The 25,495-nt window shown below is 43.2% G+C and overlaps 1 long non-coding RNA gene across 1 annotated transcript; it reads left to right on the top strand.

Moving 5' to 3' along the window:
• The first annotated feature begins 214 nt into the window (after window positions 1-214).
• Window positions 215-21,768, top strand: LOC136794455 (uncharacterized). Its single transcript, XR_010841222.1, has 3 exons — window positions 215-289; window positions 15,174-15,273; window positions 21,389-21,768. It is a non-coding gene; the product is annotated as an uncharacterized lncRNA (long non-coding RNA).
• The last annotated feature ends 3,727 nt before the right edge of the window (window positions 21,769-25,495 follow it).

Below are 25,495 nucleotides of genomic sequence, written 5' to 3' on the forward strand. Positions count from 1 at the left end.
TTAAAATACATGTGTAAAAAAAAAGAAACTGAATATGCCCAGTGACCAAATCTCTGAATATTTTGCTGATAGAAATAGAATAGATAATGTGGATAAGGTACGGGGATGAATTTACACCAATGTCAAAGACACCCATTTTTAAAAAAACCATTTTGTATCCTTACTTTGGAAATCACTGGAAAAATCCTGAACTGTTTTTGTTTTTTCTTAACAGAAGCCATAGTTTTAAAAGAAGACTTACTCCATCCAAGAAAACTTTTACAGATGACAGGAGGGCCTGGAGTTGTAGGTATGTTATCAAACCAGAGGTTTACTATACTTTGGGACATATTGGAAAGATGTTTAAACATCTTCCCAAACCTGTAATTGATTAATACATGAGTTACATAATCCTCATTTTTTAGATGGAGAAACCAAGGTCTATAATAGTTAATCAATCATGTTAAAGATTATCCAGAATATTCTAGAATTACCCTCCTTCCTGATGTTTAATTGCTATTTGTTTTTTTTTTCAATTCAAGACAATTAAATAGCATTCAAATGGGTTTAATTCTTATATTAATTCCATGGTGCAACATTAAGATATTTTAAAAATCACAAATGTACTAATTATTCAATACAGAAAGTTTGGAGTATAAGAAAAAAAACACATAGGAAATACAAAACCTCCTGTCAAGCCAGAAAACATCTCCACAAAGATAGAAGAGAAAAAAACAGTTATATTAACTGAACGAGCATTAAACCAGAACGTGATGCACATCCATTAATGAAGGCAATCCATTAAGAGATTACAAAAACAGAAAGAAATCTCACTATTTTGTATAGCCAAGCGGATACAACCTGTTCCATACACGTTCTCAAGATAAACGATAACTAGTACTCAAGTAAGAGGACTTGACAGCGCTATTTGCCACACGTAGTTCACCTTAATTTTGCCTTGTAGTTGGGATAACCATCTGTGTTTGCTAGTTGCCTTTACACAAAGGAAAAGTAAATTTCTCATATCTTCATGACAGGAGGTAAGTTTGCAACATGAATCCCAGAAGGTAGGCTCCTGTCATCTCAGGAAACTGAGAGATAGGGGTCCTATCTTTCTTTCTTTCTTTTTTTTAAAAACATCTTTATTGGAGTATAATTGCTTTACAATGGTGTGTTAGTTTCTGCTTTATAACAAAGTGAATCAGCAATACATACACATATATCCCCATACCTCCTCCCTCTTGCGTCTCCCTCCCTCCCTCCCTATCCCACTCCTCTAGGTGGTCACAGAGCACCGAGCTGATCTCTCTGTGCTATGTGGCTGCTTCCCACTAGCTCTCTATTTTACATTTGGTAGTGTATATATGTCCATACCACTCTCTCACTTCGTCCCAGCTTACCCTTCCCCATCCCTGTGTCCTCAGGTCCATGCTCTATGTCTGCGTCTTTATTCCTGTCCTGCCCCTAGGTTCTTCAGAAACTTTTTTTTTTTTTCTTTTAGATTCCATATATATGTGTTAGCATACGGTATTTGTTTTTCTCTTTCTAACTTACTTCACTCTGTATGACAGACTCTAGGTCCATCCACCTCACTACAAATAACTCAATTTCATTTCTTTTTATGGCTGAGTAATCTTCCGTTGTGTATATGTGCCACATCTTCTTTATCCATTCATCTGTTGATGGACACTTAGGTTGCTTCCATGTCCTGACTATTGTAAATAGAGTTACTATGAACATTGTGGTACATGACTCTTTTTGAATTATGGTTTTCTCAGGGTATATCTTGCATTCCTATACACTAATGATAAAAATCTGAAAGAAAAATTAAGGAAACACTCCCATTTACCGCTGCAACAAAAAGAATAAAATACCTAGGAATAAACCTACCTAAGGAGACAAAAGACCTGTATGCAGAAAACTATAAGACACTGATGAAAGAAATTAAAGGTGATACAAACAGATGGAGAGATATACCATGTTCTTGGATTGGAACAATCAACATTGTGAAAATGACTCTACTACCCAAAGCACTCTACAGATTCAGTGCAATCCCTATCAAACTACCAATGGCATTTTTTACAGAACTAGAACAAAAATTTTCACAATTGGTATGGAAACACAAAAGACCCCAAATAGCCAAAGCAATCTTGAGAAAGAAAAATGGAGCTGGAGGAATCAGGTTCCAGACTTCAGACTATACTACAAAGCTACAGTAATCAAGACAGTATGGTACTGGCACAAAAACAGAAATATAAATCAATGCAACAGGATAGAAAGCCCAAAGATAAACCCACGCACATATGGTCACCTTATTTTTGATAAAGGAGGCAAGAATATACCATGGAGAAAAGACAGCCTCTTCAATAAGTGGTGCTGGGAAAACTGAACAGCTACATGTAAAAGAATGAAATTAGGGGCTTCCCTTGTGGCGCAGTGGTTGAGAGTCCATCTGCCAATGCAGGGGACATGGGTTCGCGTCCCGGTCCGGGAGGATCCCAATGCCGCGGAGCGGCTGGGCCTGTGAGCCATGGCCGCTGAGCCTGTACGTCCGGAGCTGGTGCTCCACAACGGGAGAGGCCACAACAGTGAGAGGCCTGCGTACCGCAAAAAAAAAAAAAAAAAAAAAAAAAGAAAGAATGAAATTAGAACACTCCCTAACACCATACACAAAAATAAACTCAAAATGGATTAAAGACCTAAATGTAAGGCCAGACACTATAAAACTCTTAGAGGAAAACATAGGCAGAACACTCTATGACATAAATCACAGCCCTATGTTTCTTGATAATTACTTTTTAAAGAGATGGCTCCCTGGTCCTTGAGGAAACATCCCTGGATTGTAAAATTGGCAAGAAGCTTATTTAACTTCTAAAAAGATTTACATACATTTTGAGGAAGCAGAGAAAGAGCTTACAATGATGAGTTTTAAGGTAAAAGCTCAAAGAAAAAAGGGAGTTGGAGGAAGGTGTCTTTCCATTTTCTTTGCCTCAGGGTGAATTGCTTTTTTTTCTTATTTCTAATTTGTATTTACCCTTACAACACCAGTATCAGCATCGCCTAAGATTTCGATTTCTGAATGTTACTCTTTTCATGCTCTATTTGGCTTATTAAATGTTGATGTTAATCTTAAAAGCATAAAGAAACACACACACACACACACACACACATGATCCAGAGTAATTACTGGCAATATTTAGTTCTGTCCTTTTAAGTCTTCTCTCTATGAAAGTTGACTTAAAAAGAAATCTATGTCACCATTCTCTTAAGAGGTCTTACTGACCTCTTAAGAGAGAGGTCAGGTAGAGCAGACAGGTAAAAATCACTTGATGTGAGATTTCTTTTTCAGTAGACTATATTTCACATATAGAAGCCAGCACAGGAATGAGACATTTTGCATAGCATTTAATTAGTGGCTGTTTGCTTGGTCAAGCTTTATGTGACCTGTGCAGTAATTAAAATAATTATGGGCACAAATTGCATATGCAGAATTGAGACCCAATAGATGTCCTCATCCACTCCCCTGTTCCCCTGGGGAACTGATGCTTCCTGACAATAGGGTTTTCTGCAGACACTAGTGTGCAGTGGTTGCTTGCTTTCTCTCTGCTTCAGTGCTTTTCTTTCAAGCAGCAGAGAGATTAAAAAAAGAAAAAGAAGAAGAAACTCACAATACCAGAGGAAGAAGGAAAATCAAGGGTCAGGAGGGTGCCTTCGTTTTTTTAAAAAAATAATATTTATTTATTTTGTTTTATCTTTGGCTGTGTTGGGTCTTAGTTGCAGCACGTGAGATCTTTTGTTGCAGCGTGCAGGCTTCTCTCTAGGTGTGGTGTGTGGGGTTTCTCTCTCTAGTTGAGGTACGCGGGCTTAGTTGCCCCGCAGCATGTGGGATGGGATCTTAGTTCCCCAGCCAGGGATCGAACCCGCGTCCCCTGTATTGGAAGGTGGATTTTTTACCACTGGACCACCAGGGAAGTCCCGAGAGTGGCTTCTGAACTGCCAGCTGGAGTACTTTATAGCCCTCACCACCCATTTGTGCAAGTCAGGTCTTTCCTTTGATTATTCGCAAGTCTCTCATCGTTAGACTGAAAGTTCCCCGAGGTGGTGGCCACGGCTTATGTCTCTTCTGTACTTCCTGTATACTTTCTCAGATGCTGAGAATGTAGCAGGTATTCAGTAAGGATCTGGAGAATTTAGCTGAAGAGCTGGGGTAGTACAACAGGGGGATATTTTGAAATGTTTTTTTATTTTACACTTCCCTCCACGTAATCTTCTCCCTAGTTTACTTGAGGCATACTCCTACCTCTTAGAAAGGTTACAAGAGGGGTGCAAAGGGAAAAAAGGAGTTAATATTCCAGGTTTGGTATTTAAAGTAGTATTTTTGATTCTGCAGTGAGATAAGACATTTTTCCAGAGGGGAAGAGGAGTCTAGGACTCCTTTTATAGGAGTTCCTCTCACTCCCAGCTTACCGAGAGGCCTCAGTGGGTCAAAGCATAAACGTTTCCCAAGTGTAGAGGCCCCTCCTCCTGCCTGGGACAGGTAGGGCACAAGACTTGATGTCCAGAAGGAGGAGAATTTATAGAGGAAATGGAAAATCCATGGTCTACTCCTCTGGCATAGGGGGATGGGGAGAAGAGGAGGGGAGACAGGAAGTGAAGAAGGGGTGAGATCTCCTTCCTTCTGGTCCTGAGCCCTGGGGATGGGAAGAGAGAGAGAGAGAGAGAGAGAGAGAGAGAGTGAGTGTGTGTGTGTGTGTGTGTGTGTGTGTGTGTGTGTGTGTGTGTAACCAGAGGTAAGTTGGGATTCTGGGTGTAGATTTGTTTCTCAGGCTGCCTTTGCAGGAACCTGTGGGCAGCTTCATCAGAAGACACAGGTCAGCACAGCCAGGTTAGGCCTGGGAGGGCCTGGTTCTTCGGAACCAGCCTTAATTCTCAAATGACTGAAAGGGACCTAGGATTTCCTCACGTCCGCAGGGCCAGCCACTGAACTTTGCAGAGCCTGCCTGGGGAGCCTGGGCTGCTTTGGTGGGCAGAGGAGCCAGTGTTGCGGAGGACAGCAGGGCAGTGCTTCCTGGCCAAGTCTCAGGGCCCTGTTCACTGTGCCGGCAGGAACTGAGGTCAGGCGAGTCTAACAGACCCTCAGAGGCACCAGCAGAATGTCCAGAGCATAGGTTCACGACTCAGTGGGCTCCAGTCCGGGGGTCAACTCAGCCCGGGCCCTCCGCAGCAGATGCTGGCTGACATCTCAAGGACCCCGGCCATCTCCCCTCTGCCCCCACGGGGTCACAAAGCCACACCCTTCCTTTCAGGCTCTAAGGTGCCACCTTCTCCGGAGGAGAAGCGGAAAGGGAGGCGCAGACTCTGAAACAGCAGGTATCCAAGCCATCCCAGCTGAGACGGGATGCCCAACAAGACTAAATTAGTAGGCTGGACGAACCATTCATTTTTGTTCTCCTGCCATCAGCCTGGTGAAGGTCCTCAGGGGAAGCAGATCAATTCCAGAGGAAGAAAAGGCTCTTTGTTTTTGTACATCTGAGTACAGTGTAAGTGGGTATTGATCCTGCTACAGTGTGGGTGTGTTTTATGTTTCTTTCAATTCTCTAGGAATGAACATTTCCTAGCTTTCTCTGTAAGCTCCAAAGTTAGACCTCTGTTGATATAGGCGTCAGCAGGAAGCAGTGCCTCCCAAGGTGGAGGGAAGCCGGGGGGGAAGGCTTCCCAGTTGCTTCGGGTGAGGTGAGAGTGAGCTGCGAGAACTAGTGCCATGGTTTGACCAAAGCTGCTGGCCAGCAGATGTGAGCAGACAAGCAAATGTGCTTATTCTCTTAGAAAATACCCCTACTCTGCCTTCACATGGTCAGCCCAAATGCCTCACTTTGCATTAAATGTCAGTTCATCTCCAGGGACAAAGATAAAAGCCACTTTGAATTTACCTTTTTAAATGAGAAAGCACCAAAGCTGTCAGCCATACTATGGCAGCAAAACAGATTCTTCATCACCGCTGCAAATAATGAGGTTTCCAGACAAGAATTGCGTGTGTGAGTGTGTGTGTTTGTGTGTGTGTATTTAGTTTTGAAGGCAGCATTTAAAAAAAAACAAAGTTCGGGCTTCCCTGGTGGCGCAGTGATCGAGAGTCCGCCTGCCGATGCAGGGGACGCGGGTTCGTGCCCCGGTCCGGGAAGATCCCACGTGCCGCGGGGCGGATGGGCCCGTGAGCCATGGCCGCTGAGCCTGCGCGTCCGGAGCCTGTGCTCCGCAACGGCAGAGGCCACAACAGTGAGAGGCCCACGTACCGCAAAATAAATAAATAAAATTTAAAAAGCAAAGTTCTACTCCTAACCTTGGAATTAGCAATAGCATGGACATGGAGGACCTATAGCCAGGGCTTGGTATGCGGTAGGGCCATCAATGATAGGGGGAAAGTGTAAAAATCAGGGGCAACCAGGTTTTTCTTCATCAGAATTACGCTGGTTGAAAGGGGTAGAGGGCTACCTGCCTGTGCCAAGAGCTTGCACATCTTTTCGTGCAATGTCTCATTTAGTCCTTTCACTAGCCCCGTGGAGTAGAGACTTATGTATTGATTCTATTGAAAAGAGAACTTAAGCTTCAAGGGGCTTCCCTGGTGGCGCAGTGGTTGAGAGTCCGCCTGCCGATGCAGGGGACACGGGTTCGTGCCCTGGTCCGGGAAGATCCCACGTGCCGCGGAGCAACTAAGTCCGTGAGCCATGGCCGCTGCGCCTGCGCGTCCGGAGCCTGTGCTCCGCAAAGGGAGAGGCCACAACAGTGAGAGGCCCGCATACCGAAAAAAAAAAAAAGAGAACTTAAGCTTCAAGAGTCCTACCCAGGTCCCCAGCTGGTGGGTGAGAAGGTTTCAACTGGAACCTAGATCTGATTTAAGACCTGTGCTCCTTCTGCTACACCCTTCCTGCCTCCTTTTGGAAGAGGTGAGAAAACCTCTCAGGGGGAGCCAACAGTTACACTTTGTACTTCTTTATAGAACAGAGCTCATCTGTCATTTTAAAAATTAAATGTTTTCCTTCCTGGCTGGTGAGCGACGTGAGAGCTGGGGCCATGTCTGTTTTGTGTATTATCAGTAACACATGACACATGCCTGGCACGTAGTACATGCTCAGTTTTCGTTGGCTGATTGTAAGTAACCATATGATACTGGAGCCCTAAAGGTACACGAATGCAAGTTTTAGGATCATTCTTGGCGAATAAGCTTCCTGAGATCGGTCGTTAACTTATTTAGAAAAATAATTCTTTTTTTCCCTAAAGTTACAGATGGTTTGTGAGAGTCTTTGATGTTCATACTAACTAAAAACTCCTACATGAAGAGATAAGAAATGTCCAAGAACAGACAAGCCAGCTGCTGGAGTGATCATTGTCAGTTTCCTGAATCTCCCATCTTTTTCCTTCTCTTTCTTTCTTTCCCCTCTTACAGATCAGGATACGAGTTGGGTCCTAATGGTTGGACATGGGCTTTGTGAAACCTAGAGAAACATAACGGGGATGGGACCCATGCTTTGAGCTCGGGGGCACCATTAAATGGCCAGCAGCTGAGATTCAGGAATGGCGTGGAAATTGATTAAGCTGCTGTCAGATAATAGCTGCTAACAAGAAAGGAACACAGTGGGGAGAGAACAGAATGAATTGAAGGAGAGGTGAATATGGGGGTTCCTAAGGTTACCTGATTACCCAGGCACTACTGCACTTTTTTGTTTTTTTACTACTGTCCTTTCTGATTAATACTTTGTGTCCATCTGGAAGAAGGCCTTATCTTTCCTCTTCCAGCTGAATTCTGAGCTGAAATGCAAAGGTTAAGCTTGTTGGGAGGCCCAGGAAGCAGTGCATCTATTTCAGTGGGGATGAATGTTACTTCTGTCCCGGCCATTTGCATCTGGGAACCACATGGTGGCAGTGTTGCGTCATTCCTCGTGAAAGCTTAACCCACAGCCCCATCTCGGGTAAATCCAATTGCTAAGCAATAAATTGGGAGATGCAGGATGGTGTTGGTTTAACCAGCGAACATTATACTTGCATTTGGTACCACTGATTGTATTTTCCGTGATAAAATACAGCACACTCTGGGAAAAGGAATACATTTTCACCCCTTGTTAGACTGCTTCTGTAATTCGAGCAAGTAACAAACGTGGAGACCGTCTGAAATCCAGTCACATAGGCTCAGTTTCCCCCAAGATCAAACTAATTAGTTTTATTCTATCCAGCCAACACCTGCTTGAGAAGAACATTTAATGTCATAAAACAAACCACCCACCAAAACATAAGTAAACTGTGAAAGGCCCACACATCAATGTCATGTCGCCAAGCTCAGCTTTGAAACAAAGCCTTACAACCTACCCTGGTGGGTACTCTTGGAGGAAACTCTATTTTCTAATCTAAGCATCTCCATTAAAAATTCCGTTCAGAGTTGTGAAATGTTCCTAAGCAAATGATATTGCTGGGCATCTTTTTCCTCTTCGTTAGGAACAGTCTCCGAGGACACGTTCAGGGTTGAGTTCTTTCAGCAGATTTTTTTTTTTTTTTAATCGAAGTTAGTTGATTTACAATGTTGTATTAATTTCTGCTGTACAGCAAAGTGGTTCAGTTATACATATATATACATTCTTTTTTAAAATATCCTTTTCCATTATGGTTTATCATGGGATATTGATTATAGTTCCCCATGCTATACAGTAGGACACTGTTGTTATCCATTCTCTATATAAAAGCTTCCATCTGCTAACCCTAACCTCCCAGTCTATCCCTCCCCCAACCCCTCCTCTGAGACAACCACCAGTCTGTTCTCTACGTCCTTGATTTTCAGCAGATTCTTGACTCCTCAGATTTCCGAGAGTGTTTGAGGACAAAAGATTAAAGTGAAATTATGCGGTAGAATCAGATGCCACAGGGTTTGGAGTCTTGCGAAGTATGATGGACTTAGATCAAGTACTGAATATGCTTCAGTGCTTTTTAAGTGAGGGTACATGTGTTAGAATTGTTTGATCTAGAAAAGGTCCAGGTAAAAATGAGTTGTCTTAGGGAGGGGTTAAGGGAAAGAATGCCGCTAGATCAGTGAGTGGTTCTCTGATTTTAGCATCAGAGTCACCTGCAGCACTTAAAACAGAGATTCCCGGCCCCCACCCCCAGAGTGTCTGATGCAGTAGGGCCTGGGTGGTACCTGAGAACTTGCATTTCTAACAAGTGTTCTCCGCTGTCGGTCCAAGCGCCGCATTTTGAGAATCCCTACTCAAGACCTATTTTTCCTAAAGGACGGGCAGCTGCGTGATTCTCATTTAGGTGCTTTGCAGAGAATGTTGAGAAACATTAACTCAACGGAATGCAAGGCTTGCGTTAGGATCCAGAGATGCGAGTTCAAATACAAACACCATAACTCAGGCACTGGATGAATAGAGGGAGTCACATAACCTCTTAGAACCTCAATTTGTCATCTAGCAGGTAAGATTGTACTCAGATGTCAGGATTTGGGTCCTGGCTCTGCTAGTTACTACGTGACTTCATGCAAAATACTTAGCCATTCTGAGTCTGATTCCTTACGAATTAAAAAAGAGAGATCTTTATTTCAGAGTTGTTTTGGGAATAAATCATGTAATGTTAAAGATTTGCTAATCCATCGCTCCTTTTTATTTTTCCTTCCTTAGTTGACTTATGTACCTGAAAGCACTTTATGAAATATAAAACATCATAGAAATGCTAGTTAATATTTTACAGAGAAATTGCTTTAGGAGAAGCCTTCCTGGGTCCCTTAGATGATCTGTTTCGTTGACCAGCCTAGTGAATTCAGATAGAGTGGCTATTCTCGTTTCATGGTCTCACATTTGTTTGACTGAAGTCACTGGACAAACCCAAAGTTTGCATATGTAGTTCCGGTGGCGGGAGGGAGCACTAATAAATTCTGGAATCTTCTCCAGACTGGGTTGGTCAGCCGTTTCCCTCTTTCAGCTCCCATTTTAAAAGATAGGAATAAAGACTGAAGAGCTGCATGACTCAGTGCAGCTTGGCTGAGAGAGAGAATGGGGGTCAGCCGGGGGAAGAGTCTTGTTGGAGCTTTCGTCCTGTCTCAGGAGAGGTGGGTGCCCAAGCAGAATTTTCACATCATTGCTGTGTCTAGTTGAGGTCAATATGACTTGTTATGCAGTGAAAAAAAAATTGGCCAGTTGAACGTTGGCTGAAGACGTGAAAGACCTAATTCTGTTTCTGCCTGTAACTAGTTGTGTAACCTTGGGTTAGTCATTTCCCTTCACAAAGCCTCAGTTTCCCTATCGACAAAATGACGGGTTTGCATGAGATCAGGTTTCTTAAATAGCACTCTGTAGATGGGATGCATGGACCACCCCAAACTCCAAAGCTTTTATCAGATTCCTAAAGGGGTCTATCGCCCTAAAAATGTTAACCTCAGGTTTTCTTCTTAACCTCAAATCTAGCCTTGCAACTCTGCCTGTGCTGCCAGATAACCATTATGGCTGGGTTTTTCATTGGACAAGTCAAAGAGGTCAACTAGCTCTTTTGGTATTGTATAGATACTGCCTATGAGTCAAACCATTAGGGGAAATTAACCTTTTAAGCAATGGTGAAAGAATGGGAAAAGATCAATGGCAAAGGAAAGGATGAAGCCCTAGAAAGTCTTCTTGGTGCTACGTAGCAGCAGCTGTGTAAATGTACTACTGTGTGGGGGGCTACAGAAACTGGGCTTATCAGTATACTTAGAATTGACCAGATTTAAAGTGATGGCTACTCACTAAGTCAATTCACGTGAGATTGATGGATAAACTAGAATGCCAATGTGATTATTTACAACAAGAGAGAACTCCTGCCTGTGCCTGGATGGCCCCTTTACCACGCATTGAGCTGAGTTATCAATCAGCAGATTGTTGAATAAGGATTCAAAGCAAAAGGATGCACATAGCTTTGAAGAATGTTTCTTTGGGGTCAAGGTAAGGTTCCGTTGTGCCAATATCATTGATTATGCATCAGAAAGCACTCGGTAGACTTTTTGCTTTCTCCTGTTTGGTGTTGATTTATTTGGCTTGCTTTTCAGTGGGCATCCTTGTTCTTTGGGGGCATATACTTCACTTTGTCCCCTAGGCACTGCCTAAAAAGCCAATTATTTTCCTTCTTGAATGAAAGGATCATCTTGTGCAAACCCAGTTAAGTTTATGAGACACAGAGCGTGCTTTTCTATTCACGGCATCCTTTAGGTTGTTGACCCACGTTGCAAGCAAGCTGAGTGTCTAACTTCATTGACCACAATGATACACATCGTTCTGCTTGAGTTTCTAGGAACTATTTCAATGCAACCGAGGCTTTTGTTCAAATACGCTTTTTGTCAGTTGTTCTCACTATAAGAGCCTGTAGCTGAAAGAAGTCTCTTATCTCGTTCTTGGCATCTTCCGTGTTTACCAAGAGAGGAGACTCAGTGCTCATTCCTTTACTAACTTGTCAGAAGCACAACCTTTTAGCAGTTCGCGGATGATCGTATTCACGTCATGCGCCCCACACAGGCATAATGAGATCATCAGGGCGCTCCTGCAGATCCTTGCCCACCTGAACAGGCATTTTGTAAATTAAATCAGTAGTTGTCACAGAGTTCTAAACATTCTGCCTTCCAGAGAGAGAGGCAAACACACTGTAAGTGTACTTCTTCGCAAGCAAGGCTGATGTGGGAAAGCAAGCATTTCTACAAAATAGTCAAGACATTTTCACTGTTCCAGATGATCTCCTCACTAATTCTCCCCTGGAATACCTCCACTATGATTTGACTTACAAAAAAATTACTTACCCAGAGCTCATCAGAAGCATATACACTGTACAAAGGGAAACCCTGAGCTGGAATTCATGCTGCCTCATTCTTGGGATGCTTGGGACGCAAAATCAGTGGCAGAAAATGTCAGTAACTCAATCCTGCAGAAGAGGATGCCAGCTACAGTCAGACTCCTCGACCTCCTATTTCCACACAATTGTCCACAATGTTATCAATGCCAAGCAGGAGGTACAGATACGAAACTTGCTTTGTCCGACCCTCCTTTCTGTTTTGCCTTGTTTTCCACCCTTCGTGGTGGACCTGCCCCAGGACTCAGGCCATTGCCTCCAGCTAGTTTCTTTCAATTCTCTATAAACACCAGTGCCCTAGAAAAATGGCTAAATTTATCTAGACTTATCTGAGGCATAAATGATTGACCACAGTTTGATATGTGATCCATCCTACACGATGTTTGCCTTTTGATAGGAAAAACCCCAAAGGAATACATTTCTGGTCATACAATTTCAGATTATAGCAAAATGGTAGGTCAAGCGTTGGGGAGTGGTAGTGGAGGCCAAGGATGCGTTTCTTGAGTCCCAAGAAAGCACATCCCCTTAAATCAGACCTTTTGTCATCTTTCTAGGCCTGAATTCTCTATCCTTGTTTCTTACTGTGCAATTGATATAAAAACACAATGGTGACTGCTACTCCTTTGAGATCAAGCATATGCATTAACCTGTGGGGTTGTTTTATAGTAATTAAGTGATAAACCCTCTCTGAGGAGGTGTGCATGTCGAAGGCTTTTGTAGTTGATTCGCAGGGGAGTGAAAGTGAAGAGTTTAATCAACCACCAAAGTTGTCAGGTTCAAGTTTACGCTAGCACCACATTTGCGAATGTGTATCAAAAGAAGGAAGGAAGGGAGGAAAAGATTTCCATCCACTGACATGTAGCCCATGTGCTTTTCCGCTTTCATTGCAGGTTGGAGCAGATTTGTGCTCTATTTCTCAATCCCACCGCCGGCCTGTGCTGCCAGCTGACCTCATTCAAGGCTCTGGGCTCAGCTGGGGAGTGAGTGAGCAATGCTAATAAGGAGGCCAAGATCAGAATTTCCTTTAAGGGTGGAGCCAGTTGGCTTTGGCCCTAGTCCGAGAATGCTCTAACCTTTCTCTTGGCCATACTGTAATCATTAGTTCCAGAGTAACAAGGATGAGAATATATGGATATATCTTTATGACACATCCCAGTGTTTGGAAACGTATCCAAAAGATAAAGTCTGTCAATAGGGTTGTAATACTATTATTGCTGTATGTAAAGAATAACACCTCCCTCTTTCCTCCCTCATTCCTTCACTTGTCCAGTGTTTGTTATAGCTCATACCCTTTTCTGGGGTTGGTGCTGAGGGAAATACTAAGACCGATACAAGGTAATTCCTGACCTCAAAGAGCTTACAGTAAAGTGGGGGAGAAGCCTTCACACTGTATTCCATAATGGCGGCAACATTTTACATTTCCACCAGTAGGGTACCAAGGTTCCCTTTTCCCCATATCCATGCCAACACTTGTTACCTCTTTTTTTTTTTTTTTTTTTTTTTTAATAATATCTATCCTAACAGGTCTGAGGTGGTATTTCATTGGGGTTTTGGTTTGCATTTCCCTGATGATTAATGATGTTGAGCACGTTTTCATACTCCTTTGGCCAAGTTTATGTCATCTTTGGAGAAATGCCTATTCAGGTCCTTTGCCCATTTTTAAATTTGGCTGTTGAGTTGTAGATTTTCTTATACTTTTACATGTTAACTATACCTCAATAAAGTGATTTAAAGAGTGAGGGGAGTCTAGAAAACTAATATTTAGAGTGCTTTTTCATGTATGTTGTATTTAGGAGAGTGTAATTGATTATTTCTGGGGGGAACCATAGAAGGCTTTTAGAGGAGATAACTGCTGAGTTGAATCATGAAAAATGGGTAAGAGTTAGCCAGGTGGATGGGTGGAAATGTGGGCTACTCCAGCTGTAAGTAACAACACCACACATAGGAATACATAGAGCATAATGGCAATAGCGTGTGGCTTTCTGTGGCTAAAGTGTAGGTGATGGGTAAGTGCAGTGATAGGAGATTAGACTGAAAACGTGGGTAGGGGTCAGGAGGGGGTTTCTGGGCCATACAAAGAACTTTGAAATATACCTCCCTGGCAGTAGGGAGCCTTAAAATCTAATCTGGGAAAATATTTAATCTGTGGTCAAATCAAAATTTTAGAACAAGCCCTATGCTAGCACTACGGACAGCAGATTGGAGACAAAATTGGTAACGTGACCCAGTAGGAAAGCTGATGTCATGGTGCAGGTGAGAGATGACAGGTGCAGGTGAGGGTCCAAACTCAGACAGTTGAATTGAGTATGGAGGGCAGGGGACAGCTTTAGAAGCTAATTAGTAAATTGGTGTATAACCCGATGAACTATAGATGCATGGGTGCTACTGGAGAAAGAGTAGAGAAAGCTCTTACAAAAGGAAACAGAAGACCTTGAGGATATTCTTTGCAAAGACGGGGGAACTACCTCTCTCTCAGAGAGTCAGCACTTTCTGAGAGTCTGGCTGCTGTAGGAGGGAGTTCTGGGTGGGCCCTGATGGGGAAGTCTGCGTGAGGCTTCCAGATGCTCGGGTGCTGGGGAGGAGACGATAAAAAGAGGCAGGAGAGCTGGGAGCCCTGACTGAAGAGTGGAGAAGAGCGCCCCTTACATTTTGTCACAGACCAACCCGAGGTGGCTCTTCAGGACAGATCTTTAACAGTAGTGTTAATAATAGCAATAAACTACATAGCTCTAAGCACTTTACGTACATTGGTTCATTTAATGGTCAGGAACCTGAGGCGCAGAGAGGTCGATAACTTGTCTCAGGTAGAGCTGGTAAGTAGCAGAGCTTTGAATCTAGGCAGCCTGGCTCCAGGACACATGTGTTTATCACTCAGCTGTCTCCCAAATGACTGGCAGGAGAGGACACGAGTCCATAAAACCCTGGATTATGTCTGTTTCTTTATCCCAGCAATTCCCACGTGAGTCACTCCAATTCGGTGTGTACTTTAAAACAGAGAGAGTGAAGGATATTGTCCTTGTGTCCTTGAATTCGGGTGAGAGTGAGTGAAGAGCGAGATCACTTTGAGTCAAAAGGTTCTGGGATGCCTGCCGTACTGGCTGGAACTTTGGAGGGTGAACTGTTCACATCTGAGGGAATTCTGTCTTTTTAAAATTTGCTAAAAAAATTTTATTTTGGCTGTGCTGTATGGCATGTGGGATCTTAGTTCCCCGACTAGGAATCGAACCTGTGCCCCCTGCAGTGGCAGCATGGAGTCTTAACCACTGGACTGCCAGGGAAGTCCCAAGGGAATGGTGTCTTATCAGGTCTAAGGGTGATGTTATTGAACCAGTGTCTTTCCTCATCAGCCTGCTCCTGGAAGTGGTGGGCAGCTGAAGCCAAGATGACAAAGAAGAAGGTTAGAGGTACCGGAGACCTAAGCAAGCCATGGACCTGGAAGATGAAACGGTGAGCCTTGTTTGAAATTGCATCTCCTGGGCCCACTTCAGTGCCTGAGCTTTCAGACAGAATTGTGGCACACACACTTTTCTTTATTTTAAAAGCAAAAACACTGATTGTCCTGGAGACGAGAAACTCACCTTAGCTGTGAACTAATGCCCCAGTTGAATGTAGCGATCACTGTCTCCATGGCTTTCTAACCCCTGGGCAATGTTTTATCGCAATTACCTGTACCACCAGTTGCTATAGTTACCTATTGTCTATGCTTCAAGAGGAGAAATATCTAGCTAGGCTAGCTAGCAGGAGAGAAACAGGTACTACGGTCTGACAAAAAAAAGAGTGGGACACGCAGAAAAAGTATCTTTATCCACCCAGCGGCAAGTTTTAGAACATCTACCCTATTCAGAGGCCAGTGATCATGTATCTCCACCCCCCTTTCCTCTGGGAATCACCCCAGTTCACAGCGGCGAGCCCAGAAGAGTCAGGTGTGAAATAGGTGACCACATCGCCATGGTTATAAGCAATTGGACCATGGTGAGCACCTGACCTCAGCTGGGACCATCAGATTCTCACCCTGGAAATAGGGCCTGACGTTTTTCTAGCCAGTCTGGATAAACAGCAGGACCTTCCTAGGGAAGCTTGGCGGTCTGGGAACCATTTTCTGTCCTGTGGAATGAGGAGAAGAGAAAGGAGGTGTGTGGAGAGAGAAGACGCCTGTTTGCAGAGAGAGCAGGGAGGAGAGGGAGAGTGTCTGGAGAGGTTTTCAGTTTCTGGCTCCTTCCTTTTTGAGGCGTGATTGTTTTTCTGCCTCAGAGTTTTTTCTTTCGTTTTTTTCTTTTGATGATTATGATGATGATCTGCTCACACTGGCATGAATTAGTTTCTATTACTTGTCACTAAACACTTAAACTCCGCTCCAATATAGACTATCCTCAAGACCACCCTTACGGGCTGCATTGTGTCTCCCCTGAATTTCACACGTTGAAGTCCTAAACCCCACTACCTCAGAGTATAACTGCATTTGGAGATAGGATCTTTTATTTTATTTTATTTTTTTGTGGTACGCAGGCCTCTCACTGCCGTGGCCTCTCCCGTTGCGGAGCACAGGCTCAGCGGCCATGGCTCACGGGCCCAGCTGCTCGCGGCATGTGGGATCCTCCCGGACCGGGGCACGAACCTGTGTCCCCTGCATCGGCAGGCGGACTCTCAACCACTGCGCCACCAGGGAAGCCCTGGAGATAGGATTTTTAAAGAGGTAAGTTAGAATGAGATCATTTGGGTGGCCCTTAATCTAATATAACTGGCATCCTTATAGGAGGAGATTAGGACACAGACAGACACTGAAGGAAGTTCACGTGGAGACACAGAGAGAGGGTGGCCATCTACAAGCCCAAGACAGAGGCCCTCAGGAGAGACCAAGCCTTCTGATACTTTGATCTTGAACTTCTGGCCTCCAGAATTGTGAGAAAATAAACTTCTGTTGTTTATGCCACCCAGCCTGTGGCAGTTTGTTATGGCAGCTGTAGCAAATAATACAACCACTCTCCAAGATATGAGACTCTAATTCCTCCTCCCTTTGCCCCTGACAAAGGAAACTCAGTAATGGAGAAACTGCTGGTTCTTTTCTTAATGGTGATCCTTCAAGAAAGCAGCAAAAAGATCTTTTACTTTGGCTAAAAAGTAAGCCAACAGCTGGCATTCAAGGACCCTGAAGGAGTACAGCTCTGAAGGAATATATCTTCCTAATGCTCTTGTTTGGCTTAAGTGAAAAGTGTTCAGCTTCATGTCTTCCCAAGGAAAGGTGCCTGCTAAGCTTTAATTTTACATGGGAAAATGATTGTTTTTTACTAATTGGAATAAATGGGAATTCTTTCTTCAATTCATTTATACTCAGGTGAAAACAAAGTGAGTCACTTTGCAGGAAGTACAAGGGCGTGCAGATTCTCCCAGTGCCCTTGAGTACTGAGGTCAGGGTATGAAAAGGCTTTTCCATCAATTATCATTGCATTAGAGAATTATGTAGAGAAAAGTGTCCAGGTCCAGCTTTTAATCAGGAACAAGGTGTTTAGGGAAATGCTTTTGAGATTTAAAAAAAAAAAAAAAAAAAAAAAAAAAGCTGAGAGGAGAGGTGAAGGCCAAGAGTGAATAGAAAAAAGAAAAAGATGTTGATTCAACTGAACTACAGTGCTGTTTAAAAGGTCACCAAGCAGAGGCAAGGTGCAAAGGAAATGGGAATAGTTTGTAGACTCAGCTAACACAATACCTGCTAATAGAAATAGGCACCAAAAGAATTCTGGCATTTGTGTGTGTGCTTCGGGGCAGTTTCTCTTGAAAGGAGGCAAAGGGAGGGCCTTTGGGGCATTCTGTGATGTTCTCCTGTTTCTGTGGAATAGCATTTATTTTGTGGTTACCACTAGAATCGATGTGGCAAGTAGGTTTGAACTCATATGCAGATCTGAATATTTGGAACGTTATCTCTCTGGAGCATTGTGTTGAACTAGATTCTGAGGATGCATATTCAGATTCAGTAGGAAAGGGTATCAGTGAGGGCTGAGTCATGAATGAATACGTGAATGCTATCCACGTGCCACCCATGAGACCAAAAGTCACAACTTGATGGTCCATGGAACAAATGGGGACTATAAGAGGTTTTTCTTGGCCCAGGCGGTCTTCTAAAAAAAAAAAATCTGAGCTAGACATTTAGAAGTACAGAGATTTCATTAGGAAAAAAAACGCTTACAGTTTCAGTTTCTCTGAAATATTGTTAACTCCAGCAATATTGGTTATTCCCACATGACAACAGGATGGAGCTGGGCAGTGACTCAGTTTAAACATGGCCCCTGCAGACACTGGGGTGTGTGACTACAGGTTAGTTAGGTCTGCTCTGGGCTCAAGACCATGTGGCTGCAGATCAAGGAAGTGGCCAGTAGATGGCGATATAAATCAGAAAGGATTGAAATTTTAAGACCATCCTTTGGCGGGCAGGCAAGTGCGGCAAAGGCAGCCGGTCATTTAGCAGGGTTTGTAAAAACAAGACCATGTCCCACAGCATTTCTAAAATAAGTGGGGAATGCAGTCTTTTCTGGAGGATGGAGCTGTGACTGGTAGAAACGGAATTCTGGAGAAATCTTTCTTGCTTTACTTATGCTACTCTGGGCATCACCTTTTATGGGTTGAAAAGTGAGATATTTCATCAAACTATTTTATTTAACAATTTTTTAATGGAATCAACAGTATAGACTAAACCACTCCTCTAAACTCCAGAGCTGCATGTCCAGCTGTCTACTTGCCATCCTCCCAGTGTCAAAAATACTTCAAACATAAGTGTCCAAAATGACACTTATTTCCTCCCCAAATCTGCTCCTTTCTGTCGATCGCAGGGAATATTACTTCCCTCCGTTCAGTTATGAAAAACAGGGACCTCTTGCTCACTAGCTGCTTCCTTCCCACCCCGGTCCGAACATTACAAAGCCCTGGTAATTTTGCCCCGAAATATCTGCTGACTCTGCCCCCTTTTCTTTGGCCCCACTGCTCTCAGAGTCCTCACTTCCATCACTTTTCGCAAAAAACAATGGCAAAGGCCTCCTCACTGGTCTCTCACACCCCTCTCACCCCACTTCAAAGTATTTTTCACGGCAACCATGGTCACCCTTATGCAACCCCAAATTGATCATGTCCCCTCCCTGCGTCAGATAGTCCAGAGGCTTCCTACTGTTCTCGAGACATAAGACCCACTTCTTTGCACACACTTGCATCCTCACAGAGTCTTGGCGTTTGCTTCTTACCTGCCTCACGAAGTTTGTCACCTTCCTTTCTCTTAGCAAATCCATCTTCATAAGAAAGCAGATCAGTCCAAAACGGAGTATGTGTTAACTTCATCTCTGATTTATAAAACCAGCAGTTTTTAATTTTTGTTTTTGCAGAGAAGTAAATTTACTTCCCTTAGCTACTTAGAAAGGGCTGTTACCGTGTCTGTGGCTTTGAGCAGAGATACTGGAGGGTTTCCAGTTTGTCCTCTAATAACACGTTTGGGGGAGTCATCCTGCAGAGTAGGGCTCCAGCCTTTGTAGAAGTGAAGATACCAACTAGGATTTCAGAAGACGGAAGGATCCTAGCTACTGGCTGGCAATTATTCTTAATAAAGATTTGTTGATGCTGATGGTGTCAGAAACTGAATTGGACACGAGGCATACAATAATAATTTAGACATGGTTCCTATTCCTAGGTGGCACAAAATTTAGTGGAAGAGGACTAGAGAAGTTTGGAGAATTAGACTTCAGAGTAGTGACACTTAATCTGGGTGTTGATGGATGATTAGGAGTTTTCTGAGGCAAAAAATGTTTTCTCAGAAAGGAATTTTAAATGGAAGGAGGAGAAAGAAGAAACCACAGAGGCCCAAAGGAGTATTTGTTGATTAAATGATCAGTTGTTTGGAATGACTAGAGCTTAGGACACACAGGGGCAAGTTTCTGGAGACAGACGTGGTGGGGTAGGCTGTGTTGAGAATCATGCTAAGATAGTCTAGATGCTAGGGAATAACTGAAAGTGTTAGGCAAAGGGATAGCTTGGTTGGACTTGTATTCTGGAAAGATAAAGTGGAAACTGTCTGGAGGGCAGATAGAGGCGGGGTGAGTCTGGACTCAGAGGGAACAGGTGATAGAAGATTCTGGATAGTTCAAGTGAGAGTGTGACAAGGGTCTGAATGTGAAGGGAGAGGATGGATTCAAGAGACATTTCAGGGAAACAATGGGCAGGACTTAGTGACCAAAAATGAAGAGCTTGGGGGCTTCCCTGGTGGTGCAGTGGTTAAGCGTCCACCCGTCAACGCAGGGGATATGGGTCTGAGCCCTGCTCCGGGAAGATCCCACATGCCGTGGAGCAACTAAGCCCATGCGCCACAACTACAGAGCCTGCGAGCCACAACTACTGAGCCCGCGTGTCACAACTACTGAAGCCTGCGCACCTAGAGCCTGTGCTCCGCAACAAGAGAGGCCACCGCAACGGGAAGCTGGTGCACTGCAACGAAGAGTAGCTCCTGCTCGCCAAAACTAGAGGAAGCCCACGTGCAGCAATGAAGACCCAACGCAGCCATAAATAAATAAATAAATAAACAAATAAATTTAAAAAATTTATTTTTTAAAAAAAGAGCTCGGGAAGTAGAAGATTTCAAGTTCACTTACTTGGTGGTTACTCTGTGCCAGCACTGTAGTAAGCATGAGAGATAAAAAAAAAAAAAAAATTAAAGAATGGTTCCCATGTTTCAGTAGCTGGAAGGAGAGGCACGTATGATAATAAATACATACAATGCAATGTCATGCATGTAATGATAGACGTGTATAGAAATAGCACACGGGAGGCTGCCAAGAATGATTCTAAGTTTTCTAGCTCTGGTGACTTGGTGGATGTTGATGTGTCTTTGAATAGGAGAGGAAAAATGGAAGAGGTGTAGGTTTCTCGAGGTCTTCAATGCATTGGTTTTGATGTTCATGAGGCAATCGGAACTTAAGATAGTCTACCAATTGTCAGGCACAGTCTAGCTCACCTTGGATTTGCAAGAGTTACAAAAAAAGAAAAAAATAGTAGCTGTCTTTAAAAAACACTGCTGGCATAATGTTTCTCCTTTTAAATGTTTTTGTTATGAATATAAAGAAAGAGAGAGACTATTAATTGCCTCTTTACTTCCCACAGTCCTGACTTAGGTTTAAAAAATTCTTCCTACACTAATTACAAGGGCTCTGTCTATTCACCTTGAAAACTTAGTTCATTGTTATTTTTTAAAATAGAAATAGCACCAAAGGCTAAACACATTTTTATTTTGTAGGCAAGAGGATGATATCCTAAGAGGGTCTCATAATCAGAGTTGCCTTCTAAAGGTCAGATGACCTATACTTTTACAGTGACCTATACCTGATATGTTCAACAGTAACTTATGGTTAGGTAGGGATTCATGCAAAACATTTCATAGTTTGCAAAGCTTCATGAAAGCGCCAAGTGTAATTACATTAACTTAACCAACTATCTGGAAACTAAGTTTAACAAAAGGTAGAAAAGAGGATAATACCAAAACTAACTTAAAGACTATTCTAAACTATGTAATTCTTCTTTCTTCTTTTTTTTTTAACAGAAAAATTCTTCCAGGGAGCTCAAAGAATTTGGCCAATGCTGTTCCAGTTTTAACACTCATCTGGAGCCTGTAATATGCTAGTTCACCAGAGAACAATCGTAACATGATGTTAGGAATCAAGGATGACTTATATAGGTTTTCTGTGCATTAGTGGGAGAGATGTTTTATGCATCACTGTGTTCAGGAGGAAAGAGTGTAACTTGGAAATGAGCATAAAGAGATCCAGGACATCACTTGATGTGAGCATGAAAATGGCATCTGAGACCACCTGTGTTAGCAAGGAACAGCAGTTCTCAGCCTTTTGAATTTCAAGGACATACTGAGCGCTGGTGTTTTGGGGGCAAGTAACCTTTTATTTTGCCAATACAAAGCCTGTTATCTACTATTACTCTAAGTTATGAAAGTACATTAAAAAAATTTTATTGGAGTATAGTTGATTTACAGTGTTGTGTTAGTTTCAGGTGTACAGCAAAGTGAATCAGTTATACATATATTCACTCTTTTTTTTTTCTTAGATTCTTTTCCCATATAGGCCATTACAGAGTATTGAGTAGAGTTCCCTGTGCTATAGAGCAGGTTCTTATTAGTTATCTATTTCATATATAGTACTGTGTATATATCAATCTCAATCTCCCAATTTATCCCCTGCCCCCATCCCCTGGTAACCATAAGTTTGTTTTCTACATCCCTGATTCTACTTCTGTTTTGCAAATAAGTTCATTTGTACCCTTTTTTTTAGATTCCACATATAAGTGATATCATACGATATTTGTCTTTCTGTGTCTGACTTACTTCACTCAGTATGACAATCTCTAGGTCCATCCACATTGCTGCAAATGGCATTATTTTGTTCTTTTTTACCAGCGAGTGCCAGGACCTGCCCTGCTGTCCCGGGAGCGCGCGGATAACTCCTCCCAATAAAAAAGAAAGGACGTTTTTAACATCCAAGGGTTGGAAGGACATTGGGGCAGTGACTGCCCTGCATTCAGCACAAGCCACAGATGGACTACAGTTCCCAGCGTCCCTTGCAGTTACATGGGCCCTGGGGATAGGACGGAAGTGAGGCTCACGCTCACGGCCCTGGCCAGTAAAAACCCCCACAACCCTCCTCACTCTCATCCCCCACAATCCTCCTCACTTTCATTCCCCACAATCCTCCTCACTCTCATCCTCCATGTGTGGGGGCAGGTGCTAAGTTTCCCGCGAAAGATCGTGTTCCTTGGTAGTGGCTGAGTCACAGGGTAACAGGAGCCGGAGTGCCCACATGGCCATGCGGAAGGCCACTGTCAACTCGGAATATTTTCACTGGATTCTGAGTGAGCGAGTGTGGAGCTGTAACTCTGACTTCTGAGGAGGGGACAGTGGCCTGCAGTGTGGTACTGATAATCTCTGGGAGCTTGATGAGGCTTCTTCTGGGAAAGAGGAAATAAACTGGAAACCGGAACCAACTGCTTCTAGAACTAGCTGCTGCCGCCAGGTAAGAAGTGGTGCTCAGGTGACATTGATGGGTGTAGCAAAACAAAGCAACCCACAAAAACATGAAAAAACAAGCAAACCCCCCAGATAGGCCCAGGAAGGAGCACATCCCTTATTCCTCCTCCAGCCTTGCAGGTCCCTTCTGGGACCTCGTACTGGTAGAAACTCCAGGAAACAAAGCATAGTGTGGTTCGCTGAATTCCAGCTCCAGCATCATAAAACTGAGTATAAAAGGTGGGTTTTGAGAAGAGATACGATAGCTTAATTACCAGCTCAGTAAGAAATCTATTTTTATTGCAATAAACCACCAAGATATTTGTGACAGTAGCTAATCAAAACAGATCCCCAAACTAAATTTAAATTGACCAAATTTAATTTCACAAAAACTCGTTTTTTTTTTCCTTTTCTTATTTCAGTAAGGATTTGGTGAAAATTCACCTCCTGATGCTGTTCTTGGGGGTGTGTGTGGAAGCCCTGGGGTTTTGAGGGCAAGTAACCTTTTAATTTGCCAATACAAAACCTATCATGTGCTATTACTCTGATGGCGCCATCCTTTCCTCCAAGTATTTGTTTCTGTTCTCAGATGTTCCCAAAATCGTGGATGTGAGTGTGGGTGTAGGAATAGAAGGATGAATTTTGGTTGGGGGCAAGAACAAGATGAAGTGATGGTTTAGTACCAGTTTCCTTTGGGCTCCTTGGATTGGGTTTAACTTCCTCTGGTTAGAGGAGTAGGAGTAAAAACTGACTTGTTTCTTGTGAGAAATCCTGTTGAGGGAGTGTGTTCATCAATTAAAAAATGATCAAGTAAACAAGACCAGGGAGTCCATCAGCAATGGCATCTACAAGCAGAGATCTAGCTTTCAGTGGCTGGAACCAGGTGGGGTTCAGGATTGTGTAACCAACCTTATACTAAGGTGTTCAGCAGAGTAACAGGGAATCTGAGTCTCTTATACCTTGGTCCAAGGGTACTTGGTATGGTAATGGGGCATCAGAGGAGAAGCTCAGACAGGAAGGGTCCAGGCATGTGTGTTGTGGTCCATGCGCGGTTGGAAGAAGACGTTCCAGACATGAAGTATTTTAGAAAAGAGTGAGTTTATTGAGAACAAAGAGCAGATTCTAAGTTCCTTGAGGACAGGTGGAATCTTGAGCACTCGCGCCTCCCTGATGCCCTGTACGATGTGTGATGTGCTAGACATTCAATAACTGCTTCTTGGATGAGTCAGTGCCACAAAAACAACCGAAAGACAGTGTTCCATCAGTGGAAGGTCAATGATATCTTAATAGGAGAAAGGCAGCAAAAGTTGGACGGCAGCTTGACTTTGTAGAACACACTCTGTATCGTTCCAAGAAACAATAGGACAGAAAGTTGATTGGGTGGGTACATGTGAAACAACCGTATTCTTATGTGTGGTTTGCATATATGGTTTACCATTATTGCTGTGTGCTTAAGGTGCTTGAAAATGGAAAACAGTACCTGAAGAAATTGGGGTATAGGAATCTTGACCCTGAAACACCTTGATTATTCGTGGAGTGGCTGCATAAATGAATGGAGAACTTTTTTGTTATACATGGGATCCACTTGATTTAAGGAAGGATTTAAAGTGGCATACAGAGACCCATATAATAATTCAATAAAGTTAAAGTGAAGTGGGGGAATTTGAGTCCTAAGAAAACGTAAGTTGAAAGCTAGATGAAGCTGGGAGTGATGTTTGTTCCCGAAATGTTTGCTGTGCTGTCCTATACATTTTCTAGAGGTGGGTTACAAATTTGAAGCTGCACTTTCTACTGGGTTTTGTGTGAAAACCGTAATACAACCAATTACATGAGTCACACTCTGGAATAATAATGCTCACAGCTAGCATTTATCAAGTGCTTACTTGGTACCAGCTGCGTCTCTAAGTGCTTTGTGTGCATTATTCTTTATCCTCATGTTGATCCTAGAGGGTAGGTACTTGGCCCCAGTCATGCAGCTGATACACAGTTTTGAAACAAGGCATCTTGGCTCCGTGCTTTTAAAACCTACCTTGTTTAAAACAAGAATAGCTCGATCTCATATTAAGAACTTGGAAGAAATCTTTCTGGTTGGTTCTTGAATTTTTGTGAGACTGTCATCTGAGAAATAGAGGAGACTGTCCAATCAGAAAAGGAAATTGATTGCACGCCCAGCCAAGGCAGTTCTCAAAGCTGACCCCAAATTAGCAGCATCAGCCTCACCTGGGCACTTGCGAGAAATGGGAATTCTTGGTGTTCTTCTCAGGTCTGTTGCATCAGAAGCTCTGGGGGTGGGGCTCAGAAGTCAGCATTTTAACAAGGTTAAAGGTTTCCAGGAGCTCCCGGTACGCGCTCAAGTTCGAGAACTCCTGCTCTAAGGGGAAAGAAGCTTCTGGTATAGAAGATGTCTGGCTTCTTAATGACCTTGATGAAGAGCTTCAGGAGGCAGAATGGCTCATGAAAGCATCTTGTCAGCCTCGGAGACCAGACAGATTGGACTCCTGTACTCACTGTTCTAGAAAACTAGGAGATACTGTAAAAACCAGTGACAATGTTTCTGACTAATCCATCAGGTCAGAGGGAAAAAAATGCAATAATCATAGTAATGCCTCCTCATACAAGCCAGCAATGCAGTTAGAC

This window comes from Kogia breviceps, chromosome 7 (genome assembly GCF_026419965.1).
Source record: "Kogia breviceps isolate mKogBre1 chromosome 7, mKogBre1 haplotype 1, whole genome shotgun sequence".
In the NCBI taxonomy this organism is placed as follows: domain Eukaryota; kingdom Metazoa; phylum Chordata; class Mammalia; order Artiodactyla; family Physeteridae; genus Kogia; species Kogia breviceps.